The sequence below is a fragment of the Antechinus flavipes genome, chromosome 4, assembly GCF_016432865.1.
Source record: "Antechinus flavipes isolate AdamAnt ecotype Samford, QLD, Australia chromosome 4, AdamAnt_v2, whole genome shotgun sequence".
Lineage (NCBI taxonomy): Eukaryota > Metazoa > Chordata > Mammalia > Dasyuromorphia > Dasyuridae > Antechinus > Antechinus flavipes.
Genome location: NC_067401.1, coordinates 229,216,475 through 229,235,603, shown reverse-complemented (window position 1 = coordinate 229,235,603; position 19,129 = coordinate 229,216,475). Strand labels below are relative to the sequence as shown.

The following is a 19,129-nucleotide window of genomic DNA, read 5'->3' as shown; positions in this document are numbered from 1 at the left end:
TGAATAATGCAATCATAATTCTAAAGGATTGACAAAGAAGCATGCTATTCACCTCTAAAAGGTGGTGGACCCAACATATCGAATGAAATATAAATATAAAATAATTCATGCAGGACTCTATTTTACTTGATTAAACATATTAGTCACGAGGGCTTGGTTTTTCCTTTTTATTTGAAGGGGTGCCTTAGGAGCAAACAATGCTTGCTAATTTTTTTTTTTTTTTTTGCCGGGGAGGGGGGGGGGGAAGGTAGAGGGGGATGGAATGCACTTTTTAAAAAAGCAGTTGAAGGGAAAAATAAATGTGCAATCAAGTCAGAAACATAAAATTAAGAATCAAAGTTAGAAGGAATCTCTGAGGTCATCCAAACAGTATTTAAATAAGAATCTATAACATCCCTAAATAGTAATACTGATAGCCACTAGTAGGAGAGAGCCCACTACCTCTGAATCATTGCAATAATTAAAACAAGGGAGTAGGGGAGAAAAAGGATGTTTGGGAAACAATATATTTTCTAGTTGCCATAATGACTATTCCCATTAGCTACTTCAGTGGAAAACAACATTTCTGGTCTGTACCGTCTCAGAAATACATTTTATTATTTTGATCTAAATCTCATACAGACTTGGATTTCCTAAATGAAAAAGAAACAATTTTCCTTAAAAATAAAAAATTGGGAAGACCAGCTCAACCTGATCAACTTTAGACAAAAGAAATCCACGCTGTGGAAGCAATAGTTTTAAAAATAATTAGTAATTATTTTCAGGATCTCAAAGAACAGAAAATTCAACAAGAATGAAAAGATCCGAAAATACTTTTCTCCCAAAATGGCAAGCAAAGCAATTTCATCAATTTTAATAAAACATTTATTTTTATCATTTCTGTAACATGTCTGGGTAAAGTATGGAAATATATGTGCATAAAGGACATTCTTGATGAAAATATTCAGAATTGAAGGAGATCCTAAGAGCGCAAATCCCTAATTTTATGTATGAGGAAACTGAGATTTGAGAGCTTTAGGAACTAACATTTATTAGTAGGAATGGGATTTCAAACTAGGGTCCAATTCCAGTGAGTGAGAATATATACCACATAAAAAGAGGCAGACTATTGACTATTTTCTGCACTTGACAAGGACATTTTACCTAGATAACTAAAAAGTATAGAAACTTTTAAGGTTCAGTTGTGTCTAGAGTGTGTGGATTATTTTTAAAAGCAATTAAACTCACTACAATAATAGAATCTTAAATAACTTCAAATAAAATCTCAAACAAGATTGTTTCCCATGAGAATATTTATTTAAGTCCTACAAAGAGACTCTATGAAAATGCAATAAGCAAGGGCAATGTAAAAGAGTGACATCTAATTTATCTACCAGTGATATGATATCTGAAGTTGAAGACAAATAGAAGAATTCTCTACTAATGGAGTTTCTCCAAGAGCTTTTCAAAGCTACCAGGAATCATTCAAAAGAGATTGGCTTAAAGGGGAGAAAAAGCATGCATTTTATTTAGATTAAGAAATAAAGTTCAACAGGAATTAGATGTATTTATTTTACACATATATTATTTTGAACAAGGCAGAATCACAATTATCAGTTATTCAAAACAGTTCAGTGAATTTAAATAATCCCACAAAAATCTGCTATATGTGATAAAACAAAGAAATAGGGTGAGGAAAGCATATATACATAACATTATCAATACCATTGCAGACTAGAAGTTGAGAAAGACATCAAGTACAAAAGTTGAACCAGTTATATTGCAAGAGTGATGAATATGGAGATGAATAGGTCAACAATATTCACAATTTGGGGGGGGGGGGCACTACAGGGTTGGAGTGTTATTACATACACACAGACTAAAAAGCAAAACTTGGAAAGTGATGAGGAATGTTGGAAAAAACCACTTGATGTGGACTGTATGGAAACTAGCTCTACTTTGTGACTCATTGACTCAGTTCTTTGGGTAAGCAAGCAAAGTTACAAATGGCCTTAATGAAAAATGCTGAGATTAAAAAAAAAAAAAAAAAAAAAAAAGGCAAATGCTGGAGAAGTAGGGAAAATAAGTACACTGATGCACTCTTAGCAAAAATGTGAACAAGTCAGCTCATTGTGGAGAGCAATTTGGAACTATGTGTCCAAGTGTGTCTAATGTGTATGAATTATTTTTAAAACAATAATAGAACCTTAAAGAATCTTAATTAAGTAGAACCTCAAACTAGATGTTCCCCAAGAAAATGCTAAAGTCCCACAGAGATTCTATACACATGTTACCATAAAGATAACTTTATTTTGATAAAACTTAAAGTACTAACAGCAAGGCAATGACATCTAATTTATCCACCAGTGAAAAACCTATTAAAATTGTGCCTATACTCTTTGAAAAGGGATAGCACTGTTAGGCACACCAAGTAAATCATTCCTATACCACAAAGAAATCAAAGTAATAGGAAAAGGATTCAAGTCTACAAAAACATTATAGCAGCTCTTTTTGTGGGGCAAAAAAATGGAACACAGGGGTATATACCTAAGAAGTGGAGAATGGCTAAACAGTTTAAGAATATATGCATACAATGGAATACTATTATGCTGTATTACTGTCCTTACAATATTTATAGAGACTGAAGCAAAATGAAACAAACAGAATCAAGATAATATTTGGGACAGTAGGAGCAATATTTGTAAAGATAATCATATTTGAAAGACTTGGTAACTAACTGATCAACACAACGAACCAACAATTCTAAAGGACTTATCATGAAATGTTATTTATCTCCACATAGAGAATGGACTCAGCCTAGATTTAAACATGTCTTTTTTTCTTGCCTTTTAAAAAAGAAGTTGACTAATGTGGAAACTCATTTTAATTAACTATACATATTTGTAATTTTTTTTCTTGCTTTCTCAATGGATAGAGAAGAGGAGAAAGGGGAAAATTTGGATCTAAATATAAAATTGAATTAAAAAAATACAATCTTTCTGAGCTGTTTTCTGCATCTATAAAATGAGGAGAATTTAGAAAAGATAATCAACTTTAAAAACCTATTCTGGAGCTGAGAAAAATTTTTTAGTTAGTGTTTCTGAAAAAGGACTCATTTCTTTTCTTTTGTTTCTCCCTCCACTCCATCCCAGGCAATTGGGGTTAAGTGACTTGCCCAGGGTCACACAGTTAGAAGTGTTAAGTGACTGAGACCAGATTTGAACTTAGGTCTTTCTGACTTCAGGGCTGATGCTTTATCCACTACACCACCTACCTGCCCCCTCATTTCTAAAATATATAGAGAATTGATTCAAATTTATAAATACAGGCCATTCTCTAATTGATAATCTAAGGAGATGAACAATTTTCAAATGAAGAGATTAAAAGCATTACTAGTTATATGAAAAAATACCACTACAAGATGACAAGAAAAAATAATGATAAATGTTGGAGAAGATGTGGGAAAACTGGGACACTAATCATTGTTGGTGGAGTTAGAAAATGATCAAACCAATCTGGACAACAAATTGGAACTATGCCCAGAGAGCTATAAAACCATGCATACACTTTGATCCAGCAGTGTAGGGTCTGTAACCTAAAGAGATCATGAAAGATGGGAAAGAACCCACACATGCAAAAATGTTTGTAGTTCTTTCATAGTGACAAAGAACTAGAAATTGAGTGGATATCCATCAGTTGAGAATGGAATTATAACATATGAATGTAATGGAATATTATTGTTCCACAAGAAATGATGACAGGCTGATTTCAGAAAAGCCTGGAAAGACTTATAGGAACATTATACACAGTAAAACAAGATTATGTGATGTTCAACTGCCATGGACTTGGCTCTTTCAACAATAAGGTAATTCAAGGCAATTCTAATAGACTTGGAATAAAAAGTGCCATTTGCATCCAGAGAGAACTGAAGAGATTGAAAGTGGATCAAAACATAATATTTTCATCTTTTTTGTTGTGGTGGTGATTAGTTGTTTGTCTTTTCTTTTTTGTATTTTTTTCCCCTTTTGATCTGATTTTTCTTACACAGCATGATAGGGAATTATGTTTAGAAGAATACTGGATTGCTTGCCATCTTGAGGAGGAGGAAAGTAGATAAATTTGGAAAATAAGATTTTGCAAGCTATCTTTATATGCATTTGGAAAAATAAAATACTATTAATAAAAATAAACAAAACAAAAAACTCACTCAGAGTACAAATCTCTACCAGTGAAAGGAGTATCCATGTCCCTACTCCAATAAATGAGCATTTCACTGAAAGTAATAAAATATTTTTTTTAAATCCTTTAACAACATATTGTAAAATGTCTATGAATACTGGACAATTATGACCAGATTTAATTCGATGGAAAAATACAATGCTAATCTCAACTACCTCAAACTATTACCAAGTTTTTTTTTTTCTCTCTTTTTTTTCTTTTTTTTTTTTGGGGGGGGGGGAGAATGGAGAGATTAATTATCTTGAACTCTAGATTCATACAGTACAAATTTCATTTAGGTATTTCCCATACTTAATCCAAGGGTAGCAAAGTGAAACAGTAAATAAAGATAAAGGACCTAGAGTCAGGAAAGACTCAATCTGTACAACCCTGGAGGCAAGTTAGTTTAACCTTTTTTGTCTCTATTTTGTCATCAATAAAATGAGCTAAAAAAGATTATGACCAACTAGTATCTTTGCAAAGAAAACCCCAAATGGGCTCACTAAGAATCAGACATGATTCAAAAACCAAACAACAAAAATCTTAATCTTTAATTACACTTTAAACAGAGACTCCCAGTTTATTTCTTGTATTCTCATCCCCTCCTAAACAACTACCTATCTGGTATGTGTTTAAAAAATGTTTTTTGAAAATAAGTATATAACATAAACTGTATTTAACATATTTAATAGGTATTGTTCTAAAATTGGAAAAAAAAGGTTTTGCAATTGTCAATGCTGAAAAATTACCCATGCATATTATCTTGTAAATAAAAAGCTATAATAATAATAAAAAAAAGAAAATAATTATCTATAATATTAGAACATTTTAAATGAATGACTATACAAAGAAAAGAGCATTGACTCTGGAATCAAATAACTTGGGTTCAAATATTGCTTCTCTGATGCTTCTTCTGCCTATCTATTTGACTAACCTGTCACATCCTCTTTGGACTTCAAGTTCCTTAACTGTAAAATGAGGGAAATAATTCGAATAAAATGGATACCAAGAGCTCCCTTTCAGTTCCAAATCTATTATCTACTTTTTATAAAAATCCTTTTTCATATACTTAAAATGGCTTCAATCTTGGTCTTATTTCACTAAAATTATCTTCCAATTCTTACATAGAAGTGATATTGGGTTCTTAAAAGGTTTTATCAACACAACAATATTTTAGCAGATATAAGCTTGAGTCCAATAACTATATATGTCATTCAATAACCAATCTCGATAAATTAGAGAGGTTTATTATCAGAAGATTTGTAACAAGTGACTTCGGAGGAAAAGAGAGGGACCTCACCACAGAAACTTAGGGAGACAACAAAGAGGATGACAGTACTGATTATTAAAATTTTGGATACTAAAATATTGCAAGTGCTAATTTACATAAGCTTAATCACATGCACAAATTCAAATTAGTGATATACAAATGTTTATAAACTTAAAACTGGTTTTCAACTTCGGGGCTAAAAGATCTCTTATATCCAAATATATAGTATTCACTCAGTTTCCAGCATGGTCTACTAATTCAATTTAACTAATTGACAAGCGCTTATTAACCATCCATTAAATTTTAACCACTTGATTAGGCACTGAAAACAAAGACAGATCTACAGAGGTCCTGCTCTTTATAATCTATATTATCATTGTTGCAAGGGCTACTACTTTTCCAATATTCTATACTCCTCTCTCAAAGTCACTCCCAATACCATCTATTTCAATGCAGATACTGGATGGTCTTTGTGAAGGCCCTCTCTTCATACCCAGAAAAAAATAATTAATTAATTGATTAACCAATATTTGCAGCAATGAACAGCAAATGAATTTGGGTGTTTAATAATGCATATAAAAAACTATGGCACAAAGCAGAAGAAACTAAGTGTATGGAAATGGGAGTATTTGGATTAACAAAACTTTTCTAGAATTGTGGTTCACCAACTTTTGAAAAAAAATCGTAATAAAAAAGTACTTATATTAAAACTATGCTGAGCATAAGTTAATTTTTCAGAAGGAGCTTCTAAGTTATTCAGTTAGAGGGCAAGAAGGAGCTTTAAGGATCTCCTAGTCCAAAAGACTCACTTTATAGTTAAAAACACTGATGTCTGGAGAGGTTAAGTCCCAAAGCCAGCCAATAGAATAGCTCAAAACTAGAAACAAGTCTCCTGATTTCCATTCCAGTTTCCTGTTATAAAAATTTTAAGTATTTTAAATTAATCAACTCCCATTAAACAGAAATGCTAATTAATAGAGTTCACAATTACAGAACTAAGATACTGGCATATATGGCAACTGTTTCTTATACGAACATACAAAAAAAAGAGGCAAACTTTTAAGTTTAACAACCAACCTCCATTAAACACTATTTTAAACTAAAGCCAAAAAGTTCCCCTATGTTGATCTATTCTGTAAATGTATTCTACACTGAAACATTTTCATTTATACCTTTAAATTTAAATTGATTTTAAAAATAAGTAACATAAAGTCCATAATGAATTGAGAAATACTAAAAGAAAAAACTCAAAATTCCAGTTTTTTAAAAGTTAGTATATTTAAAATACACCCAAATATTTGTAAAAATTATCTTCATTATATTTTCTTTAATAAATCCCAAAAGAGTTGACTTTTACTGGTTTTTTAAATATTTTGTCATTAAAATTTAAATTATTTATTCCACAAGCAAATTCTGCTTCTCAATTCTAACAATTCTCTAATTCTAAAATCATAACTAATTTTTTTCTCTAAAAATTTTTTTCTTTGCAACCTAATCATACTCCATTTACTGACATTAGACAGTTAAAAAGAATGTTGTGACAAAAAAAAAAAGTCATGAGACTGTGTTTGTGTAAGGTGCAGAAAAACTACTTCTGGCACACAACATTTTGTTCTCAATTTCTTTTCAGTGTACTACAAACTAATTTCTCTATAGATGGATTTGCCTATAAATTCCAGAACATTTTAAAAGTCTGCAATATAAATGGCAAAAACAATTTCACAAGTATCTTAGGAACCCAAACACTACACAAAAACTCAGAGCTAAGAAGATGGCAGCTCCATATCTGCAAAGAATGAATTTCCAAATATAACTACTTCAGCTCATTAATTTTAACTAAATGAAGATCTATGTCTCTGGAGACTTGGTTCAGTCAATTGCCAAACCAGAAAGAACAGAATCAAATAAATAAACTGTAAAGCAAACACAAAGGCTTAAGTATCTCTTGACATGCTTTAGAAAGTATTACTTTAAAAAATAATTGCCAGTTTGGGGCTAATATAGCTAATGGTAAAATAACGGAAAAAACTATCAACTACAGATAGCTAAAAATCAATCATAGGAAGGCTCTGTCATGCTCTACTCATGTAAAGGTTTCTGCAGCATGGAAAAACACAAGAAAATTGAAAGGAGAAAAAAAAAAGAATATTGATAAAAGACTATTTAGGCAATGAGTGCCTTGTCTTTGGTGAAACAAATTTTTGATATCGAACAGTAGGAGCTATTTTTTAGGGTTAGGTACCAAAAAATTTAGCAGAATTGGTTACATACTGATGACAGAGTTAATCAAGAAAATTTCCTCTCATCCACTCTCCTTTGCAAAAGTAAAAGAGAACTGAGAAAGTTCCAATTATTCTAAAACTATTTTACAGAATTAGATTTCAAGACAACTGAAAAGCTAATGTTAGGACATATCAAATCTTGTGATTTAACTTCCTTCAACGTGTTTCTAACAGAAGAACTTGAAACAAATACGCTAGAAGAAATGCAAATCTTAGAATATATACCAAGGTAGACTGTATACCAGAGATATTTTGCAAAGGTAAGCAGTACCCAGACTACAAACACCAAAGTCAATAGTTATCAGGAAAACTTTTAAATAAAACAAAAATTTTAATAGGCATAGAAACCTGAACTCTGAATCCTATTTTTTCTGCAGCATGTAATCAAAGCAACTTGCAAATTTATTCAGAGATGTACTACATTGGGTCTTTTAGCAGATTAACACTTAAGGTACATAGGGTATATTAAGATTTCAGTCTATATCAAGTGTCCTACCTAACCAAGAAAACAAAAGGACCTGTTTATATACATCTATCTTATATTAAGATCCACCTTTACAGTATGAGCCTCAAAAGTGGTGTTCAGCAAAGTATTCAGTCCATCAGAGGCATAGAAATGATAATTGTTTTGCAGTTAAGAGAAATATCCATGGCATGCACCAGATGGCAAGCACCAGTTAGTTATCTTCAGTTTTTCCACACAGTATTACATTGCAAAGAATAATGGATTGAAGTAGAGAAGCATCCTTAGATACAGTTACTTAGTTTGTGACCCTATACAAGTCACTTGAACCTCTGAGTCTCAGTTTCCTAATCTGTAAAAAATACAATTAATAATAGCATCTATCCTCAGGAATGTTAAAGAGGCAAATGAGAGTTTATATAAAGCTTGATATAAAAATGTGCAAAATTATTCAATGAGTCCTGACACTTCCCTAATGTGTTTACCACTCAAAATTTGTCAATTTTTAAAACTGGAAAAGCTCTTAGAAATAATCTAGTTCAATCTTCACATTCTGTAGGATCAGGACACTGCAACCAAGAGATGGTTCAATGATTTGGCTAATGTAGCACTAAGAGGCAGAATTGTAGTCTAAACTCTAAATTTTCACCTAATCCAAACCTTTCTATACCAACTTCCTTCTGAATAAAAAAAAAAAAAAAATTAAGCAGAAGAACCAAAAAGAACAATTTTTATAACTATACCACTGAAGTTAAAACAACAATATTGGAAAATAACAGTAGTAAATGGAGCACATTGGTTAAAAACTGAAAGAAAGCAGTGACTAAAAAGTTTTACAAGTATATTATCTTGTCAATAAGGAATACCAAAAGCCTTATGTAAACTCTGGGAGCAATAGAAGCATTTATTGGTTTGGTTTACACATCGCATCAATCTTTTAACACTCAAGATAACACTGTTTATCCTTCAAAAGCCCTTAAAAAAAAAAAAAAATTTAACCCAATGAGTTATATGCAAAATTAAAATAACTTCCTCCTAAGATGAAACATGTGCACAAAATGCAATTACAAATTATTAAGTACGAAACCTTGCCATTGTTGCTTCTACTTTTTACAAAAGGCTCATACAAATTATAAATGAATGAAAGCATGAATACTATTATTAGCTGAAAATCTTACACTATATAAAATAAAGTGTCAAAGAATGGGTGATCTATATAAAAAATCACTTAAAAAAAAAATCAAGGAAAAAAAGAGATAGCTAAGTGATGGATAGGTCTTAACCAAGATATAAAGATGATTGTGAAAGATAAAACCAACAATTTTGATTACATACAAGTTTAAAGCTTTTGCATGAACAACATCAATACAGCCAGAAATTACTGACTTGGAAGTAAAAGACTTCATAAAAATGTATGATAAAAGTTCTTACACAAATATATAACAAGCTATTACCCAACAGAAAAGAAGGGAAGGACTAGAAACAGGCAGTTTTCAAAAGGTATACAAACTACCATATTAAAGAATGTCCAAGATGCTAATGAGAAATGTTAATTAAAATAAATTTGAGGGCTTTCTTATATACAAAGAGAAACAGAAGTAGAAAGAAAAACATGAATGCATTAACTAGTAGAGCTGTGAACTGGTCCAAAGGTTCTGAAAAACAATACAGAAATCACAGAAGATAGATCTGTCATCAGATAGAAAAGTCCCTGAAACGCTGAAGGTCAAAGACTGACATAAAATTCACTTTTTTATGATAACAAAAAGCTACAAGTAGGTACCCATTAATTGAGGAATAACTTAAATTATGGTATATAAATGCAATGGAATTACGGTGTAATCCAAACTGATAAATGAGGAAATAAGAAAAAGTCTTAAGAAGATATACAAAACTAAGTAAACAAAACCAAGAAAATTTACACAATAGTCAATGCAGTGATAAATCTTCATCTTGTGGATTGATATTGAAGCATACCTCCCCTACTTTTGGCAGAGATGTGATAAACTGAAGGCCTTATTATCAGATACACCCATTGTGGTGAATTTTACTAAACGTAAGATATTTTTTGTTACACAAGAGAGTTCTCTTGGTAGAGATGGGAGTCATTGAAAACTTATGATGATACAAAAAAAATCAATAGTTTTATTGATTTTTAGTTGCGCAATTACCTTTGACAATTGTACTCACAAGCCAAAGCTTTATCTAAACTTGTTTTAGGCAAGTCTGATAAACAGCAAATTTTCTAATATTTTTAAATTTTTACTGCACTATTTTTAACCTTTCTTCAGTTTTACAAAACTGTGTAATCTTTATAGCTATACTATGTAAGTACACATGTATGTATATGTATATACACATATACACACCCAAATTTTTTGGTGTCTCATCTTCAGAATTTAAGAAATTATTAACATTCATATGTAGTGTTTTTGTCTATATACTAGTATAGCTCTTCAAAGAAAGACCCTTTCAAGAAGTCTCCAAAGTCAAACACATTTTAATTAATAGTCTTAAGATATTTTAAATTTTGATATAGTAAATAGTAACAGATGTAACTCAAATAAACAAAGAAGTCTTTGGAGCTCTCAATTTTTAAGAATGTAAAGGTGTCCTAAGACCAAAAAGTTTGAGAATCCCTGATTTATATCATTCATTTCCATAATCCTGAAATGTTTGATTCTTCTACAATTATTTAAATATTCAAATATTCTTGCCTTATAAACTATTCGTAAAAGCCTATATAACAAAAAATGATTCTTTCCTCTTTGCATTCCACACAACCAGTATAAACCAAATCTTACAAAGAAATACTTGACAGCTCTAAATTTGATTTGCTTTAGATATCTTTCTACTTTACTAATGAAAATACCAAGGTGTCAATGATAAAAAAAAAAAAGTCCCATAAAAATCAAAATATTTTTAGCAGAATTTTTTTTGCAGTACCAAAGAATTAAACATGAAGTAGATAACCACTGACTGGGGTAGAGCTAAACAATTATACATTACCTTAATAAAATATTTCAATGCTGTTAAAAAATGATAGAGATATAAAGACATATGAATTGATGAAGAGTTAATGAGGATGCATGCTATATAACAAATTCATGATGCAGAATAGGCACATATTTTTGGACATAATATGGGATTTTGTTTTGCTTTCTTATGGATATTTGTTACAAGTCTTTTGTCTCCCACCAAATTGAAAGGTACAGAAAGAAAATAATTTTTATTAATTGAAAAAAGTATCAATTTTTTAAAAAGCAAAACAAAATGGGGAAATAATATACACACACACATATAATTTGAAACAATGTAAACAAAAACAGTAAAACAATTAAAACTGTAAAATTATAATAACCTAGGTGAGTTCCAAATACAGATGAGAAGACATAGCCAGTTTTGCAGATGGGAGACCATAGGCATAGAACGTTGTGTAACATTAGATTTTTTTCAATATGTTGTTAAGTTTTGCTACTTTCCTCCTCATTTTTTAGAGTTAGAAATATCTCTGGGAGGGAGTTGAGAGGAGAAATACAATAGGAAATACAGATGATGTAAAAAAAAAAAATTAGTGATGAAAAAAATTTTTAAATTTTCGAAAGCATGTTTATTTTTTAATCCTCAAAAGCACATAACTTGACAATTCAATTATACATTTCCCATTTACCAAGCATATTCTTCATAATTTCTTGAAAGTAAACACCTCTCAAAACCTACCTCAAAAACACCAAGTGTTCTCTGGCTGATTAATCCTTGCAATCAGAGGAAGAAAAAAAAAAAAAAAAGACTTAGGGCTCTAGTTGCTCAATCCCTTAGTTAGGTGTTACTTTAAAGTTCCCTCACCATTAGTATCCACTTGCCAAGTCACCAGTTCTATTTCCATACCCTCCTCAATACTGCTACCATCTTGGTAGAAAATCTTACTTGCATATTACTTCAACAGCCTTATTCTCATCATGTGGTTTTTCTCCTCCCCACAAATCACCAAATAAAGTCCAGATCTCTCAAGAATATGGGCCACTCTACTTTCTTACACTTCCCCTAAAACATAGAATAGGCAAAATGGACCAACCTACTTGCTAAACCCTTCATTCATATCCATTATTTTTCTACTTTCATGCCTTTACTCATTCTTTCAATGCCTTCAATGCCTGTTCCCTTATTCTTTTATTTCCATTGTTGAAACCTTATCCACCTTTTAAGACTGACCAAATGACACTTCCTCTATGAAGTGTTACCAATTACTAGCCCCAGTCAGAAATTGTTTTCTCCATTCTAAATCTTTCATGATTTTATTTATAGAAGGGAGTATGCGTTATGAGTTTAATGATGACCTTTCAATCAGGTTGAACAATTCTGATTTAAGGTGAAAAGAACAAGTTCTTTTGGCCTAGTTCATAATTCCTTACTTGTATTTTGTAATGGAATCAATAAATAATACAGAAAAACCATGTGGGCAAAATCAGACTTCATTTTGCCCAGATGAGAAAAAGCAGCCTAGCCAAGAAGCAATATGGATAGCCAGGCTAGATCACTGGGAACTTATGATAGGACAGTTTGGGAATCAGGCAGATTTCTTTTATATAATTCTAATTACTTGAATTTGTAAATTATCTTTTCTCTTGTAAAATAGGCAAATAAATAAACCTTTAAAAATGTAACTTGAGGCACAGACTATAGAAAGGAAAAAGAGAAGTGACAGTAAAAGGACCTGGCAGCAAAAAGTACCCTGGGGCAAAACTCTTAACAGACAATTAGGGTTTTGGGTGCTACAGGTGATTGAACTCAAGACCTCAAATTGGCTCAAAGCTCAAGAAAGTCTATGCCTCTGATAAAAGGTCAGGAAAGTTTCGTCAAAAAGCAAGGATTCTTTCCTAAATCCAAAAGGAGAAAATGGTACTCAAATGTAGATGTAGAAACTGGTTTTCAGCTAAAAGACTAATACTCTTTTTGCAGGTGGCATGTATTTAATATTTTACTTATTATAGTTGCACCTTAGACACATATCCTCACTTATCACTGAGGAAAAACAATTTGGCCTGACTTCTAGCAGGAAGATACAACAAAAGGGATGATTGGACTGGATTATTTCTACTATCCTTTTCCAGATCTGGAAGATCCTACAAACTAACACACTAGTATGTTATATAAAACAACCCGGAAGGTTATTTAATTAAAAGACATGCCAAAAAAAAAAAAGAGAGAGAGAGAGAGAGGGTGCAATCTGCACAGGTAGCAAGTAAGACTGATTTCACAGAACTAAGATCACAGATTTTAGTTATATCCTATAAATTCTTGTAGCACTCTTTCCTCCTCCCCAAAGCATACTTCTCTATACATCCAATATGTTGCCAAGGCCTGTAGCAGACATTACCCTTGTAAAGCTTCTCATTGCCCCTTTACCTCTGTGACACTGCAATTACCATGGTGTAAGGCCTCTTTATCACCTCACATCTGGACTATTGCAATAGAATGTTGATCAGTCTGTCTGCCACAAGTCTCTCTTCACTATAGTGGATCTTCGACTCAGCTGTCAAAAGTGATCTTGGGAGCAGCTAGGTGGTGCTATGGATAAAGCACCAGCCCTTAACTCAGGAAGACTCGAGTTCAAATCTTATCTCAGACACTTAACACTTCACACTTCCTAGCTGTGTGACCCTGGGCAAGTCACTTAATCCCAATTGCTTCAATAACAACAACAAAAATGATTTTAATTGTTAGGTCTGACCAGGTCACTGCTCTACTCAAACCCCAGTGGATCCAATCACCTCTATGATAAAATATGAAATCATCTATTTAACACATAGAGTTTTTTATACCCTCCAGTTCTCCCTCAAAATTCTTTCCAGACTCTTACACTTTATAGCAGCTGTATAATTTTTGATCCAATGACCTGGCTTCCTTGTAATTCCTTGAACAGGCCATTCTATCTTGGCTCTGGGCATTTTCATTGGTCTTCCTCAGTGCAAAGAGTTCTCTCCTTCCTCATCTCCATCTCCTGGCTTCCTTCAAATCTTACACAAAATCCTACCTTTTCCAAGAAGCTCTTATTCCTGTGCCTTCTGTGGATTATTTTCCATTTATCATATGTGTTTTTATTACACATATGGAGAGAGAAATTAAAAAAGCAAGAGTTTATTTACAGCTAGTGTTGTCTCCCTTAGACTGCAAATTTCTTGACAATAGGGACTCCTTATACTTCTCTTTTGTAACACCAAGGCTTAGCACACAGTGCCTGGTACATACTAAGTGGGGTGCCTGATAAATGTTTATCAACCAATTTTGCTTAACTGACAGAAGTTTCTACAAAATCTGGTTTGGTAATCAGTGGTCAGACAAAATACTAGCTGGAAGTGGGAGGTCACTTATAAGCAGGGGAATGAACTATTAGTTTTCAATTAACAACTTCCTTATTTGTAAATAAAATGGGAAAAAGTTTATAGCTATTTTTTTTAAAAGTCTGTGGAAGGGGGGTAAAAAGCAAATACATGCCAGACATCTCTAAATATCTCTCTTTAGGGTAACATGTAAAATATAAGATAATGCCACCTAGGAGAGGAGTATATCTTATTACTATGTCAAAATAGATAATCCTGATCTATTTTATTACATTAGAAAATTTTAATTTATTCATAATTTAGACTACCTTCCTGGTGCATTTTGAATCTCTCCCTGTTTAAAATATGAAATTATGACTATTTCAATCTGTGTTTTCCAAATTTTTTTCCAACATTTAATCCCCCACATAAAGACAAAAGATGCTTGCTAATGTTCCATTTAGTGACTCATGTTCCATTTACTATTAACAAGATTAGCTTGTTTAATAAGCTAAATAATAAATAAAAAGCTAAAAAAATATCAATCTTTGCTAGAAAAATTAACTGACTCAACTGTTCTCAAAATTATACAATTTTAGATTCAACTGTTGAAATATACTGCTCCACTAATTGAATGCACTTTAGGTTTGACACATAATTTGCTTTTTAATTCTTGAACATGGCCTATTTATGTTTCACATTTTTCTTTTAAACTGCCAGTTTCATATACTTGGTATTCTATAAACAAATATCTTTCACAATAAATTTCTACTTGGCAGAATTTGATCAATTTCACTTTGATTGGACTTTAAGGTTTGGAAATTCTTTCCACAACAATCTTGTACAATCATTTAACCATTATTGCCTCCATTTTATAAATGAAAATACTGAGATTAAGGGGGTAAATAGCTTATCCTCGGTAACTGAGCTAGTAAGAAGTATCAGATATTGGATTCAAAAAAGATGAACAATATGGGGGCACCTAGGTGACCCAATGTATCCACTGGGCACCAGCCCTGAAGTCAGGAGGACCTGAGTTCAAATCTGGTCTCAGACACTTAACACTACCTAGCTATGTGACCCTGGGCAAGTCACTTAATCCCAATTGCCTCTGCAAAAAGAAAAGATTAACAATACCACTGTATTCCTGTGGAAGAGTTGTCTGAAGTTTATTTTAATAATCTGGAAAGTATTACTAATTCAGTTTCCAAACCGCAAAGCTGTGGCAAAGTACCACGTGAATGAAAATGACGAATCAGCAGTGTATAGAGTATAAAGCAGCCTATGGATTAGTACAAAAGTTTTCCAATGTCTCCCAAACTGCAAAACTGTTAAGATAAGAAACATTGTAACTCTAGAGAAAGCTTAACATAATGTATAGAGTTGATTCCAGTTATCTGTCAAGAAGACCTGGATTCAAGACTTGCTAAAGACTGTGACCTTCAGCAAGTCATTTAACTTGGTAGTGCCCTGAGAAATTCTCTAGGGTTGTAAATTGCAAAACAGCTGCCAAAATTCGTTAGTGGGCTAGGTTCCCTCAAAAGATGTTTCTAAGTCTCAACAACAATGAAAAAATCCTAGTGCAGAAACACTATCAAACTGACAAAGCTGGAAAGCAAATACTGAAATACTTAAGAACTCCGTGCAGTCTTACTTCCATTCAAATTCACAATGAAGATCATGTATAAGTCACAATTCATGCGCCTAAACAGATGCTTCCTCATCTGTAAAAGATGCATATTTTAGAAACTGGCTTTTAAAAGCATCTAAGGCAAATCTCCAAGAATGAAAATGCAACTCTACTTTTAGCAAGTTCCAGGTTTCAGAGCTAGTTTCAATAATAAATGATGTAAAGTAATTCTGATAGGTATGATTCAAAATAAAAATTCACTTACAAAAAGTTTTGTAATTTAGTAAGGAGCAAGATATTCTATTCTATTACCATAGGAGAGAAAATGGGGTTGACAGATTGTAAAAAGAGCAAAATTAGAAGAGGAGTGGAATATAGGTAAAATAATAAAACCTTACCATAGAAGTGAGGGAAAAATCCAAGACAGAAAAGAGTCACTGCATCAATTTGAAAACTAGAATAAACCATGGAGATGATCTTCTCAACTACCTTGTTTTAGGGATGTCTAGGAACTTGCCTCAAAATCAAGTAAGAAAGACAGTATTTCAACCCAGGATGTCCTTCTCCAACTCTAAATATAGTACTTTCCCATTATATCACACTGGCTCACATAAGAAGGCCAAAAAAAAAAAAAAAAAAGAAAGAAATGTAATTTTTATAACCAATGTGAGAATGTAAAGGCAATAAGCTTTTTATGACAGTTTTTGTGTACTAGAAAAGCAATGTAAACTCCAATGTTCAACTTTTTCAGTTCTTTATTTGTACCCTTTACACTACCGGTCTCAGGCATCCTAAATCTAACTGGCAAAGTAGATGTCACTTTATGAATCAAAATGAGATAACCCCTTAAAGTTTTACATAAGCGCTACTAAAAAATAAAAGGGGGAGAGGGGGGTAAATCAAGCAATGAAGAATGACATTTTTTCACACATTTGAAAAATTTCTTACATCTGTTTGAAAAATGAGAGATGTTAACTCATCTTTAGCACCTAACACAGTACCTGGAAGATACGAATGCGTACTGAATTAAAACATAACTGAAGGAAAAAACCTGCTGTAGTGATGTACTTTACGGTTTACGTCCTTAAAAGTAAAATTATGTTTAATTTGTTACCCTAAGTTTCACATTTCCTTCTACCAAAGGAAAAGAAAAGAATGCTTTTCTCAGTGTTAAACTATTTATAAACGGTTCACTTAAAACTACAGTTCATGTGCAATTAATGCTTACCTATACAGTACTGTGTAAAATAGAAGTTCCTAAGATCACATTTTTGAGGGTTTCCTTCCTAAAAATACTGATTAAATCACTAGTTCTTTAGGGACAGTACATCATTTTAAAAGCCAATGAAGGCAAGGTTTGGGTTATGCGTCCCTGCATTTGTTCCCCCGACCCCTCCCCCGAAGGTCAGAGGATCAGTTACTAAGCACCATTAAAACACCAACCACGAGTGGCTCGTTAAATTACATGGTGTCTCAGCAGGCAAGATGCGTGGGCTTTCCGCCTCAGCCTGAGCCGACAGGAAGGCCAGTGTTAAACATACACACGCACACACGAGGTGGCAGGAAGGGATGAAGCTCAGATAACTCCTCCGGCCACACGCGCGCCAGGACGCGGCAGTGTAGGCCGACGCCAATCCCCGGCGCCCGGCCACTCCCACGCCCTCTCCTCCGGGTCTGAGCCAGGGCCACGCTTAGGCCCAAGCTGTCCCTATCGGCCCGGCTGCCGGAGGCGAAACCCCCGCCAGCCTACCTTCCCCCGGGGCCCCACGCACATAAGAGGCCCGCGGGCTGGGGAAGAAGTCTCGGCCGGACGCGCCTCCGGAGGAGGAAAGAAAAGGGGGCAGCAGAGAGAGCGGGGTTCCCGAGGGGCAGAGACCGCTCCCTCCCCCCCCCCCCACCGCCGCCTTACAAACGGTCTCGCTGGGCCCGGGAGGGAGGACGTTGCGCAGGAGGCCGGGGCGGCGCTGTCTCCACCCTAGGGGAGAGCGGGGCGTCCACCGCCCCCACTGCCCTGGGTACGGGGTTGGGGAAGCAGAAGCGGGAGGAGGTGTGTTTGGGAGAGGGATGGGGGAGGGGACGGGAGCCTGTCTCCCAGGACGCGGCCGCGGCCGCAACTCACCCAGCTCCGCCCGACGAGCGCTACCACTGGCAGCAGGAGGAAGATGGTGGCCACAGCAGCCGCCGCCGCCGCCGCGGAGGAGGGGGGAATGGTGGGTGCCGCCGAGAGGGGGTATGCGCAGGACGTCGTCGTCGCTGCTGCCGCAGCCACTGCCTCCTATCTTCCAGGAGCTTAGGCTGCCAATGCGGCTGCTACCACCACTGCCGCGGTCGTGGTCCTCCTCGCCCTCGTCTTCCTAATCGTCGTCGTCTTCGTCTCCGTCCGCCGGCCCCGGGCCCAGGGGTCGCTCGCCTCGTGCTGTCTCCGCCGCTGCGCAAGACCCCGCAGCCATCTGCGTGAAGCGGCGCGAGGGCAGAGAGCAGGGCCGCCTCACGTGACCCCACTGTTTACCGTTCCGTGGGCAAGCGGCCTGGGCGGCTGCGCCTGCGCGCTACGAAGACGCCAACACCAACACCAATACCACCACCCCTACGTTAAATTTTATATATTTTTTTTCAGCTTCGGGTTCCTTCGGGCGATTCCTCTGCTGCCTCCTCCTCCCTCCTTTTCCCTTTACAAAATGGCTACTTCTCAACTTCTCCCTTCTTACCTCCTTCCCCTCCTACCCCCCGAAACAATTTAATGAAAAAATTAACTCGGCCTCTATTACAAGTATTTAACACTCTGGACCAATAATAATAACAGTAACGATAATAATAATTGCAAATGCCATTTATATAACATTTAAAATTTTTAACAATTACTATACAAATATCTAATTTTAATCTCCCAACCATCTCAGGAAGATAGGTCCTATCAATGACCCTATTTTACAAATAAGGAAATTGAGGATGAGAAAAATTAAGTGA

At 34.5% G+C, this 19,129-nt stretch overlaps 1 protein-coding gene across 2 annotated transcripts in view; it reads right to left on the bottom strand.

Moving 5' to 3' along the window:
* PHF3 (PHD finger protein 3) overlaps nucleotides 1-18,909 on the bottom strand; it is a 104,327-nt gene extending 85,418 nt beyond the window's left edge. The window contains exon 1 of one of the 2 annotated variants that reach the window (XM_051997208.1): nucleotides 18,282-18,909. The gene's annotated coding sequence lies outside the window, so the exon portion shown is untranslated. The remainder of the gene's footprint in view (nucleotides 1-18,281) is intronic. The other variant, XM_051997209.1, reaches the window with a different exon arrangement.
* Between the last annotated feature and the right edge of the window lie 220 nt (nucleotides 18,910-19,129).